This window comes from Macaca fascicularis, chromosome X (genome assembly GCF_037993035.2).
Source record: "Macaca fascicularis isolate 582-1 chromosome X, T2T-MFA8v1.1".
Taxonomy (NCBI): Eukaryota; Metazoa; Chordata; class Mammalia; order Primates; family Cercopithecidae; genus Macaca; species Macaca fascicularis.
Window position 1 is genome coordinate 30907375 of NC_088395.1, and position 21999 is coordinate 30929373.

Below are 21999 nucleotides of genomic sequence, written 5' to 3' on the forward strand. Positions count from 1 at the left end.
GATGGGCTAAGTACAGGTGGCCCTTGAATGGCACAGGTTTGAAGTATGTGGGTCTACTTATATGTGGATTTTTTTCAATAAAAAAAAGTTACATCAAGTGTGCCTGTCTCTCCTTCCACCTCCTCCCCTTTTTCTGCCTCTGCCATGCCTGAGACAGCAAGACCAACCCCTCCTTTTCTTCCACCTCCTCAGTCTCTTCAACATAAAAATGACAACGATGAAGACCTTTATGATGATCTACTTCCACTTAATGAGTAGGAAATATATTTTTCTATGATTTTGAACATTTTCTTTTCTCTAGCTTACTTTATTGTAAGAATACAATAATATATGTAACATACAAAACATGTGTTAATTGTTTATATTACTGATAAGGCTTCTGTTCAACACTAGGCTAGTAGTAGTTAAGTTTTGGGGGAGTCAAAAGAAGCTCACGCCGGTAATCCTAGCACTTTGGGAAGGCAAGGCGGGAGGATCCCTTGATCCCAGGAGTTCAAGACTGGCCTGGGCAACATGAGGAGACCGTATCTCCACAAAACAACATAAAAAAGTAGTCAGGTGTGGTGGTGCATGCTCATGGTCCCAGCTATTCAGGAGGCTGAGGTGGAAGGATCACTTGAGCCCAGGGGATTGAGGCTGCAGTGAGCCATGATCATGCCACTGCACTCCAGCCTGGGGGACAAAGTGAGACCCTATCTCAAAACAACAACAACAACAACAAAAGTGCAGGTGGATTTTTGACTCTGCAGGCAGTCAGCACTCCTAATTTTGGCTTTGTTCATGGGTCAACTGTATTGTATATGCTATTAAGAATTCTTATTAGGTGTGCTGTATAAGATAATAACATTGTAGCTATATAAGAAAATGTGTTGTTTTAGATATATTAAATTATTGAGGAGTGAAATTATGTGTTGGCTATGCCTTAAATTCTTGGAAAAAAGAGGAGTAAGGAGATGAAACTAGTATGGTAAAACGTACATAACTGTAGCATCAGAGGTTCATTGGACTTTTCATTTGTGTACATTTAGAAATGTTCAAATAAAACGTTCAAATGTCAAGTACCTACAAATGAACAAGGGTATTTGACATTCACAGGCCTAACGTAAGATAATTGTTCAAGGCTATCATTATAAGTGAGTAGCAAGGATGTTGCTGGATGCTGAAAACAATGATTTGAAAATGAGATATGAGGGGGATTCAGAAGCAGAATCACCACTAGAAGTATAGGAGCACTGACTCTATTGCTGGGAAAGAAGTACAAGGCAGATAAGCTTTTTGCCCTTCTTAAGATTCAGAAGGATAAGGCAAACACAACTGGCTAGGATTTCATCAAGAGTGACTGGAGAAGCAACAAAGGAAGCCTTGAGTGCCAAGAAAGACGGCAAATGAACTGGAAAGCAAAGACGCATCTTTTTAGAACTGGAAAAATTGAGGCATGTCTAAAAAGAGATAAAGGGACTGTATGTGTAGGGATGAGAAAGGACTAGTGACACAGCAAGCTTTCTAACAGGGCAGAGAGGTGCTAAATTTCAGAGCTGGTGGTACCATGTTCTAGAAATGGGGTGGGAGGCAGTGAGGATGAGATATGAAGGAGTAATCTCCTAATTGTCTCAATCTTCAGGACATGAGTCATGGGGTCAGGATATTATATGACTTACAGAAGGAAGAAAGCATAACATGATAAAACTGGGAAGTCAGTGAACATCTGCAGGCAAGAGTTACCTGGCCATTATAGCTGAAACACAATGTTGTAATAGTAACAGACAAAGAACATATGCCATTCACCAGGTGTGGGACTACCGACAAGTTACTTAACCTCTTGGGCCCTGTTTCCTAATCCTTTGCTTAATATCACACCTAACTATCACATACTTACCTCACAAGGCTGCTGTGGGTTATTAATTTACATAGAAGGAAAAAAGTTAGTAAAACACAATGTTCATTGATTAGGTTGTTTGAGGGTTCTCATATGGCAGAAATCTAAGAATCTCAGCAGAATTGCCTTTTTTTTTTCCTATTTCACAAGGCAGATACATATTATACCAACATACAGGTATGCTAAGACAGAAGTTGTGACTGCAAAAGTGTAACTAGAAAAGTATTCTCTTCCATGACAGGAAAAAACTTTAGTTGATATTATGCATGCTAATTTCAATAGCAATTAAGAGGGATTTCATATTTTGAGCCATTCCAGACATAGCTGAAATTTAAATAAACCTGTCCATTGTCAAGGTCTAGCAACTGACCAAGGTTGAAGAAACTTAAAATATTGTTGAGTGTTTAGTAAACAATTTACTTATATTTACGCACATACAATGTAACCTTTCAATTTAAAAATATATATAATTATACAAGTGAGTACAGCTATATAAAACAAAGCTTAAACAGAACTAGGGCTGAGTCTGAAGTCTTAGAGAAAATGATAGTCTCTGCCACTTCTAAGAAAATCCTGCCCATAAAGAGCCAACAAAACACCTCCCTATCTGAAGGCAAGTAATAGGGTTGGTTAAAATATAAGAAATGGCTTTCTTAAAAGGGTCAAAGAGCTAAAACAGAAGGACAAAAGGGAAAATCCTCTTCACCCACTTTCGGGCTGGGACCCTGAAGGGGCTACACCTTAGAAATAAGGGTGAACCACAATAAATCAGTTCATACACTGAATGCAGTGTGGCCTTGAGTCATCTGGTTGGCCCAGGAAGGTCTCCAAAGCTGAGATTTGATTAAGCAACTCTGGATTTTCTGGATTCCCTTAAGCAGATGTACACACACACATATACTCCTTTCTGAAAAACTATCATCCTTGGTCTCAAATGATTTTTCAAATAATTTTTCAAATACAATGCCCAGCATGCAATTAAAGACAATCAGGTACACGAGGAAACAAGATAAGATGACCACAACGATTCAGAAGGACTCCAAGTATTGGAATTATCAGACATGGATTTTAAATTATGCTTGCTATGTTCAAGGAGATGAAAGCCAAACTTAAAAACCTCAGCAATGACCCAGAAATCATAAAATGTGACACAGCAGAATTTGGGTGTTTTTGAGACCAGGTCTCACTCTGTCACCCAGGCTGGAATGTGGTGGCGTGATCACAGTTCACTGCAGCCTTGACCTCTGGGGCTCAGGTGATCTTCCCACCTCAGTCTCCTGAGTGGCTGAGACTACAGGCATGCACCAGCATGCCCAGCTCATTTTTGTTTTTTTGTGTGTTTTTGTTTTTTTTTTTTGTAGACATGGGGTTTTGCCATGTTGCCTGGGCTACACAGCAGATTTTTAAAAGAAGCAAAGAATAATTTTATTACTGAGAAATGCAAAAACCGAAATTAAGAATTCAATAAACAGGTCTAACAGCCAATAGACACCGTTGAGATAGTGAACCAAAAGATAGGTCGGGGAAAATAAAACGCTCAGAATGAAGAGAGGGTAAGAAACCTGGAAGATACAGTGAGAAAGGTCTAATATCCAAGAGTTAATCAGAATCTCAGAAGGAAAAGAGACAGAATGGGGCAGAGGCAATATTTGAATAAATGTTCCAAAAATGATGAAACCTGTCAAACCACATGTGTAACAATCTTAATGAATTCCCACCAGACAAAGGAAAGTTTTAAAGCATCCTGATGGAGGGGCAGCGGGGGCAGGGGTGGGGAGATTACTTTCAAAGAAGCAACTGTTAGATTGACAGCTTAGTTTTCAACAACAAAAATGGCAGCTAAAAGACCGTGTATCTCCAAGGAGCATGAAGAAAACAACTGCCAACCTAGTATAGGAGAAAATATCCTTCAAGAAAAAAATTAAAATACAGACTCAGACAAATAAAAACAGAGTTCATCTCCAGCAGACCCTCACTACGAATGAAGCAAAAGAAAACTGCCTCAGGATGGAAGGTCACAGATAGAGAAAGGAATGAAGACCCATGAAGTTCAAATAAGCATGTGAAATCTAAAGGAATATTGACTGTATAAAATAATAATGTCTTGTAAGGTTTAAAATACATACAGAAAATTAAATTACAGGACAACAATATGTATGTTACAAGGTAGGTAAATGGAACTAAGGTGCTTTAATATTCTTGCTTCAACTAGGAGGAAGGTAGAAGTATCAGTTAACACTAGACTTTGATAAGTGAAGAATACATGCTATAAATGCTAGGGTAATCACAAAAAGAATACAAATGAATAAGTGATATCTGAAGTAATAAAGGAAAAACGATATAAAAATACTCAGTCAAATAAAAGAAAAATACAGGGGGAAAAAGAAATACAGAGTTAGTAGAATAAAAATGTGATGTTGTACTTAACCCCAAAATGTCAATAATTATATTAAGTATAAATGAATCAAATGTTTCAAAAAAGAACGATTATCAGATTGGGTTAAAAAATAAATCTACAAATATATGTTGCTTTCAAGAGACCCATCTAAAACATGAGAATACAGAAAGGTTAAAAGTAAAAGGATAAACATATATCATGCAAACATTAGCTAAAATAAAGATGGTATTGCTATATTAAAGATGGTGTTGCCGTATTCGTTTCAGACAAAACAGAATCAAAGAAAAAGGATCACTAGAGTTAAAAAGAGTCCCTTCATAGTGATGAAATGCTTAATTCACCAGAACAATATAAAGAACTAAATCTGTATGCACTTGATAACATGGACTCAAATTATATATAAAGCAAAAGTTGACAAAACTTCTCAGAGAATTAGACATGCATTAGTATCTCAGGGGTAAATTTTAAGATATCTCTTGGCTGGGCGTGGTGGCTCACGCCTGTAATCCCAGCACTTTGGGAGGCCAAGGCAGGTGAATCACTTGAGGTCAGGAGTTCGAGACCAGTCTGGTTAACATAGTGAAACCCCGTCTCTACTAAAAATACAAAAATTACAAAAACTAGCCAGGAGTGGTGGTACGTGCCTGTAGTCCCAGCTATGTGGGAGGCTGAGGCAGGAGAATTGCTTGAATCCAGGAGGCAGAGGTTGCAGTGAGCTGAGATTGCACCACTGCACACTCCAGCCTGGGCAACAGGGCAAGACTCCAGCTCAAAAAAAAAAAAAAAAAAAAAAAGAAAGAAAGAAAGGATATCTCTCTCAGTAGTTAAAAGAATAAGAAGACAAAAAAGTTAGTAGGGACAGAGATACAATATGATTACCAAACTTGATCAATGGGCATATATAGAATGCTATATCCAATAACTGCAGAATATATACTTTTCAAGTGCTTACATATTTGCAAAAACTGACCACAAGCTGAACCATAAAGTAAGTCCCAGGGCATTTTAAAAGATTGAAATCACTCAAAGAAAATTCTCTAAGGAAAATGTGTTAAAGCCAGAAACAAAATACAAAAAATACACAGAAAATTCTCATATTACTGGAAATTAAGAAATATACTTTTAAAAAACCCATGGATCAAAAAAAGAAATTACAGTGAGAATTTAAAAATATTGTCAAATAATTAAAATATTACATCTCAAAAATGATGGGATGCAGGTAAAGCAATACTTGAAAATGAAATGTATAGCTTTAAATATGTATGTCAGGAAGGAAACAAGGGTATAAACACCTACCTACCCATCCCAAGAAGTTAGAAAAAGAGCAAAATAATTCCTTAAAAGGTATATAAAATATAATGAATATAAAGGCAGAGATTAACAAAATAGAAACACTTGAAGAATACTATTAGTATTTTTAAAACTGCATCTGTAATTAAAAGCTTTCCCACAAAGAAAATTCTAGGCCTAAATGGCTTCACTGCTAAATTCTATCATGCATTTAAAGAAAAAATAAAACCAAATTTAACCTAAACTCTTCCAGAGAATCAAAAAGCAGGTATCTTCCTTAGCTCATTTTACAAGGCTACTAAAGCCTGACAAGGACAGCACAAGAAAAACAAAATTTCAGGCCAACCCCACTCACGAAGATCTAAAATTCCAAAGTAAAATTAGAGGAAAATGTGATGTTGACCAAGCTGGGTTTATTTCTGGAATGCAGTTTATTTAGCATTAGGAAATCAATCAATATAATGTAACTTGAGGAATATCCTATGGCTATATTAACAGTAGGAAAAACATTTGATAAAATCCAGTATCTATTCATGATGTAAGCTCCTAACAAACTAAGGACAGAATAAAACTTCCTTAATCTGATGATAGCTAGAAAAAAATTAAACTAAACATCATATTTAATGGAGAAATGTTCAAAGTTTTCCTTTCAAGAAAGGAAACAAGACAACAGCGCCACTATTACTACTTCTCTTCAACATTATAATCGAAATACTAGCCAGTACAGTAAGATAAGAAACAAAAGTATAACATTTCAAAAGGAAGAAACAAGACTTTATTTGCAGATAAGACTGAATACATAGTAAAAGATTGAATACATACTCTAAAGATACATAACTAAAAGTTTAGCAAAACTGTTAGATACAAGGTCACTATAAAGATATAAACAAACAAAATAATGGCTATAAAAAACATTTACGATATCAAAAATATCAAATATCTACAAATAAAACTCTCAAAAGTTGTGAACAATCTTCTGGAGAAAATCACAACCATTACTGAAAGAAATTAAAGACCTAAATAAATGGAGTAGTGTATCATGTTCATGAATCAGAAAATGATAAAGATGTCAATTCTTCCCAAATTGCTCTCTAGATTCCATGCAGCTCCAATCAGAGTAGCAACAGGTTTTGTGGGCGTGTGTGGAAAATGACAAGATGACACTAAAATCAAAGAAATGTGCGAAGGGTCAAGAATAGCGAAGATGCTTTCGAAGGACAATGTGGAAGAACTTGTTCTACTAGATATCAAGTTTTATGATAAAACTATAATAAACAAGACAATGTGGCATCAGTACAAGTAGAGACAAACAGACCAAAGGAACAGAACAGAGAGCACAGAAACAGAACCACAGATATATGGACATTTGATTCCTGAAAATAGCAGGGAAATAGTGTGCTGGGACAATTAGCTATCCATATAAGAAAAAACAGTATTATCCCCTACCTCACACAATATACCAAAATCAATTTCAGGTATATGCTAGATCTATATGTGAAAGCTAAAACAATAAAGCTTCTAGAAGATGAGAGAATACCTTGAAGTAATCTTATGAGAATACCATGAAATAGAAAAAGCATGTCACACAGTGGGAGAAGATATTTACAACCAGCAAGGGCTCATTTCCAGCATATAGTAAAAAACTCCTACAAATCGGCAAGTCAAAAAGACAAGGAAGTACATGACACATTTTTGAAGGAATTCCTCCCAAAATAGTCATGAAAGCACAAACCTGTTACCTGGAAGATTTAGTTAAAAATACTAACATTCTCCCTGAGATTTAGAGAGTATTTTTAACTATACATTAACATTAAAAAAAAAATTAACTGCTCATATTTCAATAAACCAGTTCTCCCATTCCTTATCCAATCTAAACTGTAAAAGAAATAATTACTCTTGAAAAGTCCTGTTGAAGAAATCTTTGCCTACTCCAAGGTCACAAAGACATTCTCCACAAAATGAGATCTACCTACATATCCATCAACAATGATATATAATGATCTATTCATACAGTGGAATGATATACAGTAATGAGAATGAACAGTCTACAACTACATACAATATAAATACATCTCAAATTCACAATGTTGCATAAAGGAAGTCAGAGACAAAAGAGTCCATTTAGATAAAGTATAAAAGTAGGCAAAACTAACCTGTGGTGTTAAAAGTTAGGAAAATATGCGGAGGTGGGGCTGGAGGGGGGTAAGGTGGTAAGAATTTCTTGATCTGGGTGCTAGTACACAAGTGTGCTCAGGTGGTGAAAATTCACTGAGTTGTTCACTACCATACTTTCTGCGTACTTTCTGCATATTAAACTTCAGTAAAAGGTTATTTGGGTTTTTTTTAAGTGTAAAGGAGTACATTTTTCACAATTGTTTAGGGAATATGAGAACAAAAATGTTTGAAGTTCATTGCTTCAGGGTAAAGCACAAAAATCAGATAATAAAATTTTAAAAAGCAACATACTAATTACCAAAAATATATAAGAGGTGTCAAACCAACTAGTGACTCTCAAACTTACAGTAATATTGGTTTGAAACTATTTGAACCCAACTGATAAACTGACTTATATCTAGACTTAGTGACTCGTGTTGATTCATAAAGATTTCAGATAAGCAACTTGATCTTGCAGGTTTTTGTTAAACAAGAGGGTTTTTACATCTTAGAAGTTAACTAACAACTAGATTTACACATCTAGTCAAACTCCCTAATTTTACAAATGAAGAAACCAAGGTCCTTTGAAGTTGGGTGATTTGTTCAAGGTCATAAGAAGCTCTGAATACGTCTAAACAATTCAAGTTATTTAATTAAGTTAACCTCCTCCCAATTTTCTGTAACTTCTAGGGGATTTCCACCTACCAAGAGTTTGTTTACTGGCAGTGTCCCTCAATACACACTATAGTCAACTGAAACATTTTTATCCAAACAACTCAAAATTAATTTCTTTGCCATCCATGACTAATAGCCAAATGCTATTTCTGTGGCATAAAAGATAAGACTTTCTAAAAGTAAAGTTCATGATGTGCAGCCTAACAGATAACTTGCTGTTTACATTAAATGATGACTTTGACATCAAACTGAAGGCATGTGCAAAAAGTTAGAGTAACAATGGCACCTATTACATATGGTATCCCTGAAAAAAACAAAAAGACTCTATTGTTATCACAAATTGAAACCAAGGATTTTCTAAAAGCGCATATAAACAAATGTTCTAAATTACTGAAATTTAATTATACTAACTTAATATTAATTTATTAAGTCAATCATAACTATGATGAGTACTAAAAAATTAAATTCTCCAATTCATTTCAATTAGCTTCTATATCCAAGAAGTATGCTTAACACTTTTGAAATCAAATCCATCAAAAGTGAATAGTGCATAAACGAACTCATTTAGTCCCATGAAAACACAGTTTTAAATTATAAAAATGCTTTAGCCTAAACTCCATCACCATAGTGTTCTTTCCACTATAATAGGACTCTCTCCTTTTATTTCAACCTATAAAGTTCAGTGCCAAGATAAATCCCTGGACTTGCCATCCCTAGAGGAAACACCTAGCCCTCGAGTATGTGCAGAAAACTTCAAACTAAAACAGAGAATGGTTTTATAGCCACAGAAATCTATTCACTAAAGAACTGGCGGTCTCCATGATATAAATACAAATAATTAAAAATGACTTAACAACTAAGTGCAACATGGTATTCTGGAACAGAAAAAGGACATTAGTGCGATTCTGGTAAAATCGAGTAAAATCTACAGTTTCGCTAACAATAATGTACCAATGTTAATGTCTTAGTTTAGACAAATGTACCAGGGTTATATATACTTGGGTATATGGGAATTCTGTATAATCTTTGCAACTTCATTGTAAGTCTAAAATTATTGCAAAATAAAAAGCTTATTTAAAAAGAAATGACTTAGCAAAAACTACTAAAAGTTGAGAAATTTGTAACTCAATTCTGACTCAATTAAATGCCCGCAGTCAGTATCTTTCTTAAAATAATGGTCTCCATCAACACAAGGCCTAAATGGGGAAACAGAGTGGGTTCTCAGAAGGGACTCTTTAAATGCTATTTCTCCAACATTAAAAAATAAAATAAATCCCCCAAAACTCCTTACAAAATACTTCAGGCAGGAATGAAAAGTCTGAAACCATTCCAAAGTGGAAAGGAAAGAGAAGAATTCTGTTTAGTGCAGAAGATGTGGGCAGTGGACAGCCAAGCAGACAAAGGTATTCTAGAAATCCTAGACCAGTAAAGCTTAATAATTAAAAAATACATAACATTTCTTATGCACTCACTTATGGGTCAGGTGCTATTTTAAGTGCTACACACGTATTAACACATTTAATCCTCTTAAGAACCCCATAAGGGAGGCACTACTTTTACCTACATTTTACAGATGGGAAGTTCTGTAAGTAATGGAACAGAGATTTGAAGATAAGCACTCTGAGTGGACAGTCCATGCGTTTAACCACTATACTATACAGCCTTTTGAGGAGCCAAGCCAGAAAAAAGCTACTGCCTTCTAGAGACCAGTCTCCACTACTTACCCTCGGCCTCTACCAGAGGAAAAAGTTCTCTTCCCGAGGCTTGACGGTCCTTGCTAGAACTGCAAAGGAAGATAGCCCTACTGCCATATCTGCAAGATTGTGGTCATAATCTTTCAGTACTTGATGTACTCAGTGCATGTTCCTGCTGAGACACTGTTACACATAAAAGTTAGTTTTTATAATACTATCAGTATTCAAATTCATATATGTTGGGCTGGCTTGGGAATATGAACACTATTACGTGACATTTTTCTGTGGGAAAATGGTGCTGCTTAAAAAAAGTCTTACCAATGGATCATTTAGAAATTGAGGCTCCCCCTACACAGACTCTAGCCTGTAGATACCAAGATAACTGAATTTTAATAAAGACATTGCAATCACTCAAATAATCTAGTTTTGCTCAAACATCAAAAAGGCATAGTTCTTTATACCTAAAAAAAGGGATGGTGTAACTGAAAAAAATAAGCTTAATATTCTATGAATTTCCTGCACTATGGCCAATTGTGGATGTATCCAGCAGTTAACATACTGCTCTCTCCCTGAACCTCTCAAATAAACTCTGCATTAAAAAATTGCTACCAGGTAAACAAATATCTTTCATGCCCACACCACAGAACAGAAGGCATATCATCTTAGAAAGTAGCTAAAGTAATAACAGTAATAGTAGTAATGATGATGACAATGTAATAATAAGAACTACCTCTTTTTGAATATTCACCATTGCTAGGCATGTTTTAAATATGATACATCCTCTGGCTCATTTAATCCTTATATGAGGTAGATACCACATTATCCCCACGTCAAAAATGGGGGAAAAGGTCAGAGATTAATTTGCCCACGAACACAGAGCTAGTTAGTGTCAGATCTGAACATCTGAGCATTTTACCGCTAGAGATCATATTTTTAACCTCCGCACTCTGTGTGTAATTAAATAACTTGGTAAACGCTAAAATGTCTTAAAATGAACAGAGCATGCTTACTGAAAGTCATTTTTCAAACAGAAGAGTGGTTTGGAAACTAAAAAAAAAAAAAAACCCATCTTGCCTTTTATTAGGAGTATTTCCTTCAACCAAGGTAAGACTGAACACATTTATGGAAAACAAATTTAAAATGTACTTAGTTTTGTTTTTATCACCTTCAAATCCCTCACTTAATTGTCTGAACATCACAAACAGTGGTAACAGTATGTAACCTCAACACACTCTTTATTTTAAAATCTTGAAGTAAAACAAACACACTGTCCCATGTTATTTACTCACTAAATAAACGAGGGTAAAATAACTGCAAGAGATCCAATACTTTTGAAAAGTTTCAAATCAGCAGTAATTCACGGTGGGAACGAGATATTCCTTTTATGAAAAACCAAAACTATGCTCTTTCAACAAAACTTCAAGATATGCCTGCTTTAATGACAATATTAGGCTGAGAGGGACTAACTTAAATTTTATTTCAAAACATGTGCCTAAATTTAGAAATTCTTCATTGACAATCTAAAAAGCCTATCAGTTTATCTCCCAGAAGAGTCATCTGATCCACATAAATCTAATTCCGGACAGCTAAAGGTGTACTATTAATACCTACCATTTCAGTGAATAATTAACAAAAAGCAGGCAACCCTCAACAATTTCTGGAGCACAAGCTGATTTTTAAAATCATCTATTTGAAACTCAGATTTTGCCTTTCCAGGAGACAGTGATCAATATGCTAGGTTTCCAAGCCGGCTCACAAAAGCCTAAATGTCCAAAAGGTTACAGAAGTATAACAAAACACAGAACCCGTGCAGACAATGTTTCTACAGGAAAATCAATTTAGCATTCCAACTGAGGATAACAGCAACTACTCCTGACCCATTTAGCCCTGGAGGTAGAAAAAGGAAATCTTCCCTTCCATAACTGGAAGTCTGAGGTTCTCTAGGACCATAGACTTCGGCTTCCACTATGAAGGAGGGCAAAAAGGCAGAGCTGGGGTGGGAGGAGATCCAGGGATGAGGAAGGCAAGACCAACTGGGAAAGAAGGATGGAGGGGGGGATGGCAGCTGAAAGGAGTGAGGAAACAGTGCGAAGATGGTGGGCTGCTGAAGAGGATGAGTGTACAGTGCCTGTTCCTGCAGCACGTGGGCTTTTACCAACTTTCCTCCTTGATGCTTAAGGAGAGGGAAGAGGAGGAGAAACCATTGGAGGGTCTTGACAGTGCCTCCCTCACTCTGGCTATTCTCGTTCTCCTTTTCAAGAAAGAACAGGGTGGGTTAAGAGGTCTTATCCACATCCCTCTTGACCTCCTAGAGCACGGGAATGTGGAGAAGGGACTTGGAGGAGTTTTGGTGCCTTCCTTGTTAGTATCCACCCTATCAAAGACTTCAATGTCAACGGAAAACTAAGGGTGCCAGGTAAATGGCAGGAACAGCATCAGAAGGAGAGGATGGAAAGTAGAGAAATTTGAAGCAGGGAGGGAAGTAGGATGTTAGAGTTGGACAAATAGAACTGTCCATGAATTAAACTATAATAAATGTTCTTATTTAGGATTAATTCAGTTCGATAGTTCCAAATATTTCGTCAGGTCCATTTCACTTTTAGAGAAATAAATATTTGTGGCCATGGTAATCATTTGAGGTTACTATATAGAAGGTATGAAAATAAACTTATAAGTAGATATGAGGCAATTTCCCAATGTTTTATCTTTATACAGTGGCAATATAAATCATTTCAGAAAGGCTTTGTTTACTTGGTAAGCATTCAGTTACATTATCATTTGTTGATTTTTTTCGCCCTAATAAACAGCCCAAATACCATGAGTAATTACTTTCACAAGTAAGGAAGTATATTTTATTTAACTCTTTCTTGGGAGTATAACTATATTTAAAAACTTATTCAGATCAAAGATTGCCCATCAAGATGCCAAGGGATTATTTAAAACAGTCTCTAAAGCCACATAATACACACACATGCTGATGTGTACTGAGGAACACAAGACTTCTTTTTCTGTTTCCATGAAGACAGGACTACTTAACTGAAGGCCCCCGAACAATGTACTTCTTAAATGAAGCAGCAAATCCCAAATTTCATAACTTTTCTAGAACTTTCAGCCAGAGATAATTAACTAGGCAGCTAAACCTGACCAAATGACTTGGTGGAGGATGAGTACCAGATATTTAGTATCTTTTTCTCTTTTTTTATGATTTCTGTGGCTGTTCTTCCACTTCAACTCTACTCAGATGTGGAGCCCTTCTCTTGAGCAGAGATAAGGGCCAGGATGGCAGGCTCTGCAGCACATAAGAAATGCAACAGCAGAGACAGTGGGAGATAAAAGTGACCACCGGCAAGATGTTCACGCTGTTTCACCAACACCTCAGATACTGCCTGGGAACCTGTTAAGGTCTTTTCATTCCCTTGCCCCATAGCAGATTATGGTAGATCCCAGAAGAGCTGCCGTCTTTTCTGCAAATCATGAATAGGGTCCAAAACCTTTGTATCAAATTTTTAAAGAGAAGAAAAACAGGGTCAGCTGTCAAGTACTCCACTTGCTGGAGAAGGCTGGGGTGTGTATGCGTACCTCCAGGCTCTGATAAAGCAAATTCAAATCCCTATAGATAGTTGCCATTTTAATAATGTAATTTGAAATACTATTCAGGACCAGAATAAACAAAATATTTGTTCTTTGAAGTATCTTGGGCATGCTGACGCAAGAGGCAAAGTTGCTGAAAATATCTGAATTTCAGATAGGTCACTACCAGCTATTAGGAATCTTTACAGATTAGCAGACTTCTAACTCAAATATTACCTCTGGCTAGAAAATGGACACATCCGAAAAGAAAAAAAAAAAAAAAAACCTTGAGATTATCTGGAGCCAAGGACACTGAAAGCTTTCAAGATTACCAACAGAACTGAAAGGTTTCTTTGTAACACAAATTTCCATTTTCATAAAGTTTGTATCAGTCAGCACAAAAACTTATGCAGAGTACGGTGAAAGAACACACGCTCTAGAATCAGACCTACATGGGTCTGAGTTCTAGCTCTGCAATTTAAGGGCTATATAATCTCCTCAGGGAAGTCACCAAAGAATATTCGAGGTTAGTATTGTTCTGTGCAATCGGGATAACATTATCTTTTTAACACGGGGTGGCTGTGAGGATCTCCAGTGCCTGAATATAATCGACGTTAGCTCTGTTTGCTCCAACAAACTGTACACAGTGTGGTATCTATAACTGAAGAGAAGACTCCATCAAATAAACATATGGAAGAAAATTCAGGGTGATTGAACGCAGATTATGTTCTTTCGGATGTGAAGATGAAAATCACATATTTAATATTTACCTTCACTGAAGTCTAACTTTCCCTTGATTAAGCCAGTTGTAAGCAAATGGGGGCGGGGGCTGTCCCTAAGGTTGTAAAGATTCATATCACACACTGACTAAAAAGCATGTATATGTATATGCCTGCATTCTTCCGGTGTTCATAAAAACATACCATCACAAAATTTGCCATGGGTGATGAGGCCCCTTATAATTTAACACTGTGCAAAATTAAACTCTCATCTCAAAAAACCCTTTCTTTCTTCTTCCACGTGTTCTTGTATACTACTGCAAATCATTGCTAAAGCAAAGAAAAAAGTAAATTCTCTTATCCTTTCAAAATGAAAAAGTGCGCAAAGAAAGCTCAGTTTGCCAAACCGTTCCCTTTTCTCATTCATTCTTGTTCTTTTAGAAACCAGAAGTAAATATACTGTAGGCCAAAATGACTGCCTGATTGACAAACGTCACTGAAGAAACACACCGAACTGACAAGCCCGGTCTGGACCAAAGGTGGCAAGTTTTCTTAAATAATTCAAGTAAGTTACATTTCAGTAGAAACAGAAGGCTTTACATTTTAACACATTAACAGTGTTAATTTTAACACATTAACAAACTTCGGATTTTTTTAATGCAGCTTACTTTATGCCTCACCTGTCCCTCACCCTTCAAATCCTACTTTTACGCACTTTATGAACTGGCACACCGTAGGAAGCTACAGAACTCCAACTGGGAATAACTAATCTGATGTTGGACCTCAGAGGACTGCTTGTGTGATCTTTAAAGGAAAGCAATATTGTCTCCTTACTCAACACCTACCAACAGTCATCTGTAAACCTTCTCTCCAACAATTCTTACTATACTGCTACTAACCTTCACATCTCTCAACACCCTCAACGGCCCCTACGCTGGTGCTGCTAGTCCTCATCCTCAAACACCTTCCTGGGGGCTTAAAGCCGGTCCACAGAGGCTCACTCTCCGCAATGCCTAGGGTCCGGCGAGGAAGGGCATCTTCCCCTCCGTTGAGGGGACCAAGGCCAATAAAGTCGACACCCCACCCCAGCCACTCCCTCTCCCCTCGGCCTCTCAGGGCGTCTGGGGCGGGCGCGGACGCGCCAGGCCCTGCGCAAACCTCCCGCAGCCCCGCAGTTCCCGCTGTCAGCCGCAGTCCCGGGCCGAGCTGAGTCCCCGGGACACCAGCAGTTGCGCACACGCCCACTGTCTCAGGCACAGGGTCACTGGGACGATCCCGGGGGCGCCTCCGACGTCCCAGCTCCGGCAGGTGCCGGGCCTCCCCGCGGACACTCACCAAGCGGCTGCTGCTCTCTGGTCGCCGCCGCCGCCGCCTCGCCCTCACGCCCGTTGCCTGCTCCCGCGGGGGGTCCGGGCCGGCGCCGCTTCCCCGCCCGAACCCCCAGGGTGCGCGCCGTGCGGGGCCGGGATCCGGTGTGAGCCGCCGCCGCCGCCCCCTTTCCTCCCTCCTCCCTCAGTGCGTCCCTCCCACCGAGGCCCGCCTCGTATTTCCTAGATCCGGTCTGAGCGAGAGCTTGGCAAGCAAGCTCTGGCTTCAGGGCTTCCGTCGGGCGCCGTCGTTCGCCAGGTACAAAGATGGCGCCGCCGAGTACGGCCAAGGGCGATCTCGCGAGGCTTCCCCCACAGGAACAGGAGGGCGGGGGCCCAAAGGAAAGGTGATAAATTAGGGAAGCCTGAGCAAACACTTCCCATATCGGAAATGGGCAGTACCAGTTACCGAGGAAGTTACTGCGCCTGCGTGCGCGGGTAATGACGCATGCCCGGAACGGCCCCTAAAGTAGGACCTGGTTCTCCAGGTTTTACCTGTTTCCACTAGTGGCGCGGGGCGGGGTAATGAAACCCAGTCAAGAAACCCAGTAAAGGGCTTGGCAGGACCAGGCACCAAGTGAGAGGCGTCCCTTAAGGCTTGGTCATCCCTCAGGAGCCCGAATGGCCAACACACTTTTGCGTCCTCGGGAGTCTTCCAACCCTTTGCTTGTCCTTATGGGTTCTGTCACCGAGTATTCTTTGCAAAGCCTCAGCTGCACCTTCTTCATCCTGTTATGAGTTCACATTATTGATCAAGAGCTTCTTGCTGTGTGCTTGCAGATGGCCTCACAGCTGGCAGCCACAGTCCTGTCTCCCACATCACCATCTAACTTTCTCTTTCATTTTTAGTGCTACATGAGCCATCTGATACGAATAATTCTTTTTCCTATTTTATTTTTTCTTGCTCATTCATTCAAACGTGTGTTGTTCAGTTTCCTATGTGCTAGCTACTGAGGAAATGCTGTAACCTCAGGGAGCTATTGGCCTGGGATGGAGATGAATGAGAAAAAACAATGATGACACTTGACCACAGTAAGTTCTGTGATAGAAATGAGTACAGAGAGGAGTGACAGATATGGGGGGAGGATATCATAAAATACATCAAAGAGGAAATCCCTTTTTTTTTTTTTTTTTGAGACCGAGTCTTCCTCTGTTGCCTAGGCTGGAGTGCAGCTGTGTGATCTCGGCTCACTCCAACCTCTGCCTCCCGGGTTCAAGCAATTCTCGTGCCTCAGCCTCCTGAGTGGCTGGGACACTGAGTAGTGTGTACCTGTAGTCCAGCTGATTAGTTTTGGTAGAGACAGGGTTTCACCATGTTGACCAGACTGGTCTCGAACTCCTGACCTCAGGTGATCCACCCGCCTCGGCCTCCCAAAGTGCTGGGATTACAGGTGGTGAGCCACCGTGCCCAGCCAAAGAGAAAATTCTTGAGAGGTGTCTAACAGGCATAAGATTTAGTCCAGTGAATCACTCGGGGTGATAGCAGGAAACAAACCACCCCAATTATTTCAACCAATAGAATTTAATATCAAGAATTGATTATTAGGCAACTGGTAAGGTCAGAGAGAACTGTTAATGTACCACAGAGGTAGCAACTGCAGGAAGCAGCTACTATGCCTAGAGCTAGAAGGAGGACGGGAAGAGGTTGGGATTATTACAATTTATACGTTTAGAGGAGTTGCCTTGTGGAGGTAAAACTCAGACCTCTGAGAAAGGAACAGCATCCGCTGGTGTTATGTCTCTGGGCAGGGCTCAAGGCGTTGCCTCTGCAAGTGTGGGCAAACTGCAAACGATCCAACTGCTGCTATGGGAAGGAAGTTCTCCTGTCCCTCTGGGAGCTTCCAATCTCCCTCTAGCCTGGGGATGAGAATGTAACAGCTGGACCGGAGCTGAATTTGACCCACATCCTGAAGTAGAGCAGCTGCAGTGTCAAGAGCCACTCATTTTGGAAGCTGGATGTGGTCAGAAAGGGGCTCATTCACTCCTATCACACACCCCACACAGTGGGGCCCATCGTGCTGAAACATTTGTAGAAAACCTGCTTCAAGTTCAGGTTTCGGACCAAGGAGAGCAGCCCCAGCCAAATCACAAAACCATGAGTGAGAAAAAAAGTCTCAGTAGCATGGCACTGAGACTTTTGCTTATTACGTGGCAAAAGTGGACTAACACGGCAGCTCTGTTCTACAAACTGAGCCATGGTTTAGTCTCCCTATGTCTTCTTGCTCCACCATTCCTAGACTGTTGTCCTAGTCTACATGGTCCAGAATGGCTCAGCACCACATCACATTTCAGTCATCAAGGGGGAGAAAGCCTACCCATTTCCTTTAAGAGCATGACCCAGAAGTTGTTAGCATCAACTTATGTTCACAACCCATTGGTCAGATCTTAATTACGTTACTGCATCTACCTGCAAGGGAGACTGTGAAACGTGGTCTTATTCTAAGCAGTCCTGTAACTAGCTAAACATTCCATGACTTTGGAAAAAACATTGAGGGGACAACCAGAAGACCCATAAAATAATCAAAACTCAGACCTTATTTGAAATTATATCTTGTCCTCTCTCCCAGTTGGATCCTGCCACCGATGAGGGGCTTCGAGTCAAGGAAGCAGGTGTAACCCTTCTCTTTCTGTCCCTTAGGCTTCTACTTCTCCTACCCCATCTTGCTAACCATAGCTGTATCTCCTCCGGGGGTGATAGAAATGGAGGTGGCAAGGTGTTGCTTTACTGATCCTTTCATAACATGGCTTTGTCTTTTCTGGACATGGAAAATGCTGAAAATTGGCTCTCTGTTGATTTCTTCTGTGACTTCTTCTTAGGGTCCCACTGGGAAGATTCAGGAGTACCTGTCAGGACACAAATGAAGCTCTTTCTTCCATCTAGCCTCTCTTTTCTCAGCCCTTTGTCTCTCTTACTTTTCAGTGCTGCTGTAAGTCCTCTCTTGGTTGTCAATGCCTTCTATATGACTGGCATCCGAATGCTGGCTCTTATAGGGTGAGTATGATTGTTCAGGACCCCCTTCACTGCACATTTCTTAAATATGGACTAAATCCTTTTAAACTTCTCCTCAGCCCCTGTCTCTTGTGGAATACCCATAGTTTCTTACTGCCAGTGTTACTTCAACAACTGGCAAGCCCTTTGGCAGGCACAAGCAAATAGCTCAAGCTATTTTGCCTTCTGAGACACTCACCTGATCCATGAGAAGTTCACATGTCCTTGCCATACTGAACAACAGACATGCTGCCTTGTCATTGCTGCTCCAGCAAGTTTTCTGCCTTTAGAATTCTGACAAGAGGCAGTGTCAGTGTCTATACTGACATGGGCCTCCAAACTCCAGGGATACATAGCAGGCTCTCCCTAAAACTTTCTCTCTGGGTTGGACCTACAGATAGCTTCAGTTCAGTGACCAACCATCTGGAGGGTGATATGTCTTGAAGACATTCTTAATCAGCTCTCAGAGGCCACCTCACTCTCATTTTTCTCATTGGCTTCCCCCTTTTCAGTGGGAGAGAAAATCTACAACACCCCCTTGAAGATAATAACTAAGATACCTCTCCCTTGTAGTCTTCTCTTATTTAGGCTGGAGGAAGTGTTTGAGTGAGGTCATAGAACCGGTTTTGTCACCTCTGCAGTGAGTCCTGTAGAGAAGTGCCTAGGAGCTCTCTTTGGAATGTGGTCGTACTTAGTATGCATTCTTTTCACCTGTATCAGACACATCTTATGTATCATTTCAGATATTTCAGATATTTTTGGCCTCACCTGTTGTATCAATATTCTATTGTCCTGCAACAAACCACTTCAAAACATCAATAGTCTAAAATCATAATCATGTTATTTGCTCATTATGCTGTGGGTCAACAAATTGGGGTGGGCTCAACTGGGCAGTTTTTCTTCTGGTCTCACATGGGGTCACTCATGGTAAAAAGAATAGAGGCTATTCATGGGACCAACGACATTCGGTGTCACTCCCAACTCCACAAGGTATGGTCTAAAAGCTAAAAAGTTAGCTGGGCCTTTCATGGACCATTTCATGAGGCTGTCTGCTTTTACATGATGAGGTATATGATGCCAGCAGTTCTCATTGTCATATGCAACTCCTTTGCAGTAAAATGGGTCCATTGGTTTAAGGCAATACTTTGTGGGATACCATGTTACTATATGACCATTTGTAAACTTCTGAATGGTGGTGCTCATGGGAAAACTGTGGATAGGTAAGCCAAACTCATATTCAGAGTATGAATCAGCTCTGGCAAGAATGAACTGCATGCCCCACACCCCATGTGGAAAGGATCCAAAGTAATCAATCTGCCAAAGTGGCTGGTCTCCTTGAGAAATGGTGCTGTACTGTGGGCTCACTTTTGATCTCTGCTGCTGGTAGATCAGGCCAGTAATAGCTAATTGAGCCTTGGTAAGAGGGAGCCCTTGCTGGGCCTGAAGGGTAACACTGGGTTCAGTTGAGAGAATCCCTTGCCCCTTTGCTTTCCCTTCTTATAGTGCAAGTCTAAGAGAAGCCTTGTCAGTGATGGACTACTCAGGCTGCTTGATGCCAGGCAATCTGAAGTTGCGGTGCCAACTGTTTATAGGCATTGTCTGGGACCTTGGGGTTAATTAGATATTACAATTCTTCTATGAGGGGAAGAAGTCCTATGGGAAGCTGAAATTGGGTGCAGCTTTTCTCTTTGGTAAAAGGGCAGATCCCTGGTTCCAGTTAGCTTTTTGCCTGTAACCCAACATGAGTTCTCAGGATCACATTTAGACAAATCTGCTCTTTGTACTAAAATACCCTATTTAAACTATGTTAATGTTCTGTGTAGACCCCTTGATTTTTACTTCGTGATTTAGTGATTCTCAATGGAAAAGTGGTTTCTTATAATCTAATTTTTTTTCTGTATATTCTACCCCCTACTCTGCTTCCCACCTAACCTTCATTTAGTACTTGCCCCTGTACTGGCCAGTACCTTAAATAACAAGTGTAAGAATGCCTTCTGAGCTTGCTAGAAGAATTAAGAGCAACCTACTCTAATTTTCCCTATCATAAGCACAAGAAACAACTGAATTGAGCCCTCTTATACCAAGACACTGAAAGAGGGAATATAAAATTATTAATTAGTTCTATATCATGACTATAGTGGGGACTCTGTCTAAAGAACAGTACCAACCCAAAGGTAATGAACTGAGGGATAAAGAGAGAGACAGAAGAACTAGATTTGGGGGATATCATTTGTACTCCTGCATCATGCAGTACTTAAAACCAGTCCTATCTTCTATACTATTAGTTACATGATCTCTTTTCCTTTTGCATAAGCCTGTTTGGGATATGTTTTCTGTCACTTGCAAAAAAAAGATTCTAAATGAATATATCATGAATGAAAGAGTTTAAGAAATGAATGGTTTGAATACTCAAGATCATGACTGAGTATAGGGAAGGTGATAAGGTTTGGCTCGATGTCCCCACCCAAATCTCATCTTGAATTGTACTACTATAATTCCCATGTGTTGTGGGAGGGACCCAGTGGGGGATCATTGAATCATGGGGGCAGTTTCCCCCATAATGTATTCCTGGTAGTGAATAAGTCTTCCGAGATCTGATGGTTTGATAAGGGGAAACTGTTTCGCTTGGCTCTCATTCTCTCTCTTGCCGCCACCATGTGAGATGTGCCTTTTACCTTCCACCATGATTGTGAGGCCTCCACAGCGATGTGGACCAGTAAGTCCAATAAACCTCTTTCTTTTGTAAATTGTTCAGTCTTGGGTATCTCTTTATTAGCAGCCTGGAAATGGACTAATACAGAAAGCAAAGTGACCAAAAATATTTATATTGTTTCAATAAAATGAATCCAATTTTTGCCTATTGCTTAGGGCTCAACATGTAATAAATACTCAAGACATAAGTGCTCAATAAGCATGTGTTAAATTAATTGTAATTCTACAAAAGGAAACACACCTGGAGAACCTAAGGTGACACAGTGAGTGGACAGGGGCAGGATTTAAACCCCTCCCCACCCAAAGTAAGTGATTTATGAATCAATACTGCTTACAAAATATTGTAGCTGAGAGTATTCTTGGCTTTTGGGAAGACTATAGACTACCCTTCAATACACATTAAAAAATGGCTTGTTTTAGCAGCTTTTTTTCCTGATGGTTTTGAGGTTTTCCTGAACCACAGAGTTTCCTTTTCATAGTAAACATGTAATAGTACAAAGAGACATTTGACAGATGAAAACTGAGGTTAAGAGAATTGCCCAAGGTAATAGGTAA

General features: G+C 39.5%; 1 protein-coding gene across 16 annotated transcripts in view; it reads right to left on the reverse strand.

Moving 5' to 3' along the window:
- Positions 1-15872, reverse strand: part of TAB3 (TGF-beta activated kinase 1 (MAP3K7) binding protein 3) — a 61336-nt gene extending 45464 nt beyond the window's left edge. For all 16 annotated transcript variants that reach the window (XR_012429804.1, XR_012429803.1, XR_010584341.2 and 13 more), the window contains exon 1: positions 15712-15872. The gene's annotated coding sequence lies outside the window, so the exon portion shown is untranslated. The remainder of the gene's footprint in view (positions 1-15711) is intronic.
- Between the last annotated feature and the right edge of the window lie 6127 nt (positions 15873-21999).